A 4203-nucleotide genomic window follows, 5' to 3' on the forward strand; every position below is an offset into this window, starting at 1 on the left:
TCCTGAACTAGGTGCAGGTGTCCGTCCTTTAGTCTGGGGCCTCCTGATTTTCCTTACTGTTAGCAAAATAGGCCTTTTCAAAACTTTGCGGTCCTTGTGCCACATGGTTCTCTCTCTCTCTCTCTCTCTCTCTCTCTCTCTCTCTCTCTCTCTCTCTCTCTCTCTCTCTCTCTCTCTCTCTCTCTCTCAAAATTATAGGAAGCCATAATTCGAGGTTCACTCACTCTCCCACCAATCCCACAGTGACCAGAATAGCTCTCACTTCAAAGGTTACCAATGATTTTTCTTCCACGTTTATTATGGCACACTTTTATTATTATTATTATTATTATTTTTTTTTTTTTTTTTTTTTTTTTTTTTTTTTTTTTTTTTTGGACCTGACAGCAGCCGGACATTGATTTTTTTCTGTTTGCTGCTGCTGCTACCATGTTGCTGCTTGGTTGTTGGTTGTGCGGGGTGGGAGGCAGGGGTTGGTTTTTTTGTTTGTTTGCTTGGTTAGCTTCGTTTGGATTTTGGTGTTTTTTTCAAGACAGGGTTTCTCTGTCTAATAGTACTCGCTGTCCTGAAACTTACTCTGTAGACCAAGCTGGCCTGGAACTCACAGAGATCCACCTGCCTCTGCCTTTTGAGATCAAAGTGCTGGGATTAAAGACGTGCGCTGTCACCTCCCATCTGATGGTGCCATTTTAATTTATTTTTAAGTGGACCATAGAAGTTCTAAAGAGGGTACTGGCAGACCTAGGAGAGTTATGCAGTATAAACGGGAGTGTAAGCAATGACGTGAGAGGGATGAATCCAGCGAACAAGGCAGCCCTGGAGGTATGGGCAAAGGCAGTTTGGTAGGCTGCCCTTATACCATAATAGTCTGGGCCCCAGGTGTTTATCAGAGGACTACAGCTCAGGACCTGTATGCGCACCAGCTGATCCCACTCTTCCAGCGCCTGGGGCGCCTCTATGAGTTCCGCCTGGTGATGACCTCCAGTGCCTAAATGGCCACTTTGCCTATGCGTGGTGCCACACCTCATGGCGAGGTGCCCAGGCCGCCATTGCTACAATGCACAACCACCAGCTGCATCTTTTTTTTAATTAATTTATTCATATTACATCTCAATTGTTATCCCATCCCTCATATCCCCCCTTCCTCCCTCCCTCCCGCTTTCACCCTATTCCCCTCCCCTATGTCTGTGACTGAGGGAGACCTCCCCCGCCTCTATATGATCATAGGGTATCAAGTCTCTTCTTAATAGCCTGTTACCTTCTTCTGAGTGCCACCGGGCCTCCCTCTCAAGGGGACGTGGTCAAATATGGGGCACCAGAGTTTCAGCTGTGTCTTTTCTTGCCAGCTACTGGTGTGCAGAAGAGCAGAGAAGTGCCAGCTGACTGTGGGCGGCTGCCTCCTGACTTGAACCGCCTTGCCTTACTGCTTGCCCTGCAACCGCTGGGTCCCTGCCTGTAGGAGGCAACTGCTGCTACCAAGTCCAGGCTCTGTGCCCTCTCAGATTGGGCTTCTGAGTGTCCTGAGTGGCTGCTAGAAGGGCAGTCACACCTCTGTGGAGAACAGGTGGCTGTGGAGTGGCTCAAAACAGACCTGAAGCAGCACTTCCTGCCAACGGCTTGCAGGTCCCTCACCGCAGTCCCCAAGGCCAGATGGCAGGCAACTAACCCAGACTAGGGACAAGCTAGGGCGTCAAGGGTCTAGGCCTGGATTTGTTTATTTCAGTCCATTCTGGTGCCATAAAGCTTTTCAAAATGATATTTTTGTATAGCGGAAATTAAAGTGCTTATGGAACATAAGTGTGAAGTTTAGTGAGTGACTAGCAAGTGATGACTCCCTTAAGCCAAAGCCAGGTAAGGGGATAAAGTGCCAGCACCTGGGAACTGCAGGAGACCTCACATGCCCCTCCCCCACTGCCTATGGAGGCTATGTAAACTGACTCCCCACTAGCCCACTTTAAATACAATACATTTAAGAACAGTGTGGCCTGGTATCATATTTTTCATATGCCATTGTGTTGGATTTGACTACTCTTTCATTCTGGCAGCATGCCGCAAGTCCTATATTTTCATCACTTAATAGGATTTCCCTGTATGGCGTTTACCAGGGCTGTGGATACAGTCCATAAAAGTCATGGCATTTGACATCAAGATGGAATACAAGGCTTTTTCGGATGAGCAGTAAGGCCAACATTACCCAGAAAATTGTGATGTTGAGAAATGGCTTCAGAAAGGTTTGTAAGGTGGCAACAGGCCCACAGTGACTATAGATGGGTTTTAGTTTATTTTACCAGAATGACATCAGTGAAGATGGCAGCATATTCCAATTGAGTGCACTCTAAGAGTAGTGACCGGTTGATAGGGTTGCAATCGCAATGTTTATACAAGACAGCTCTACATCCTATGGTGAGAGCAGTGGAGAAAAGCGTGAAGAAACACTTAGTATTCGGAAGGCTGTTGGATGCTGGGTGATGTATTGAAACCTACCATGTTTGAGCCACATGACAGTCCTCTGAAGATTGTGCTAATGTCATTTCTTTGGAGAAGGGTAGACTGAGGGTCAGGAAGATGAATCGCCTTCCTAAGCTTTTGTAATTAAAAAGTGGTAGAGCTAAGAATAATTCTGAAAGAATGGAAGTACAGTGAGGTGTAATATAGTCAAGGCTGTTTAATATTTTATTTTACAAACATAACTTTTGTATTTTTTTTCTTTTACTGAAAATATCTTTTTCTTACATCATGCATCCTGATTATGGGTTCCCTACCTACTCCAATTTCTCCCTCCCTCCGCTGCATCTGATCCACGCCCTTTCTTTTTCTCATTCAAAAACAAACAGGCTTCTAAGGGATAACAATAAAACATTATATAATAAGATAAAACAAAAACTAACACATTTGAATAGGATAAAGCAAACAGAAGGAAAAGAGCCCAAGTGGGTCTCTTCATTTCTATCTGTTTCCTTGGTGTCCTGGCTCTTATACTCTTTCTGCCCTCCTCTTCAGGATTCTCTGGTCCCTGAGGGCAGGCATTTGATGGAGACACCCTGTTTAGGACTGAGTGTCCTAAGGTCTCCCACTTTCTGCATATTGTCTGGCTGTGGGTAGTTGTCCCCTTATATGCTACAAGAAGCATCATCTCTGATGACACCCAAGCAAGGCACTAATATATGCACACAGCAGAAAGTCATAGAGGTCGTTTTATTGCTACATTTGTGTTTTAGAACAGAGGTATTTGGGTTTTCCTCTAAGAGCCTAGTTTATCAAGTCTCAGGCTCTTGGTCACACAAGCAATGGGTTCCAGCTCATGGTGTGGACCTTAAGTCAAATGAGATATTGGTTGGTTTTCCTACAAGCTCTGTGCCGCCACTGCCCTAACATATCCTATAGGCAGGACGGATTGTTGACCAAAGGGTTCGTAGCTGGCTGGTGTTTAGCTTTCTTTCTCCTTTGGTAACAAGCAGAGTAACTTTCCGTATCAAAGATGCTAGGAAGTAGGGGTGAAGGCTGTCTGTAGGCACCCGCTTGACTTCTCCGTGGTCAGGGAGTTGTGTAGGTGTTGTCTTCAGAAATGCGACCTTGCTGTCAGTTTGTGAAGAACAACCGATAGTCTCCGCACCAGCCTGGGTTGTTCAGGGGTTCCCATGAGAGCATTCGGCCAACAACACACCCCGACTACTAGGAGCTTCGTTTGGCAGCAAGAGATGTCCAGTTGGTGCTGACTCTCCATTATTTGGCAGTTTTACTTAAATCACCTTCATATATGGATATATTTTAGGAAGCTTCTACTGTGTTAGGTTCCTATGCTACCTCTCAGATGGTCCTGCCTTTGGGTTTCTATTGCTGCTACAAAACCCCATGACAAAAGCAACTTGGGGAAGAAAGGTTTTATTTGGGCTCTACTTCACATAACTATTCATCATCAAAGAAAATCAGGACGCAAACTCAAACAGAGCAGGAACCTGGAAGCAAGAGCTGCTATAGAGGCCATGGAAGGGTGCTGCTTACTGCCTTGCTTTCCATGGCTCTGCTCGGTCCGCTTGCTTATAGAACCCAGGACCACCAGCCCAGGGATAGCACCACCCACAATAGGCTGGGCCTTCCCCCATCAATCACTAATTAAGGAAATGCCCTACAAGCTTGCCTACAGCCTGATCTTATGGAGGCATTTTCTCAGTTTAGGTTCCCTCCTCCTCTTCTTCTTCTTCCTTC

The 4203-nt window shown here is 45.8% G+C and overlaps 1 pseudogene; it reads left to right on the plus strand.

Moving 5' to 3' along the window:
• Window positions 1–821: 821 nt before the first annotated feature.
• LOC127192018 (dead end protein homolog 1-like) lies at window positions 822–1766 on the plus strand (annotated as a pseudogene).
• Window positions 1767–4203: the final 2437 nt, after the last annotated feature.

The sequence above is a fragment of the Acomys russatus genome, chromosome 7 (genome assembly GCF_903995435.1).
Source record: "Acomys russatus chromosome 7, mAcoRus1.1, whole genome shotgun sequence".
NCBI classification, from domain to species: Eukaryota; Metazoa; Chordata; class Mammalia; order Rodentia; family Muridae; genus Acomys; species Acomys russatus.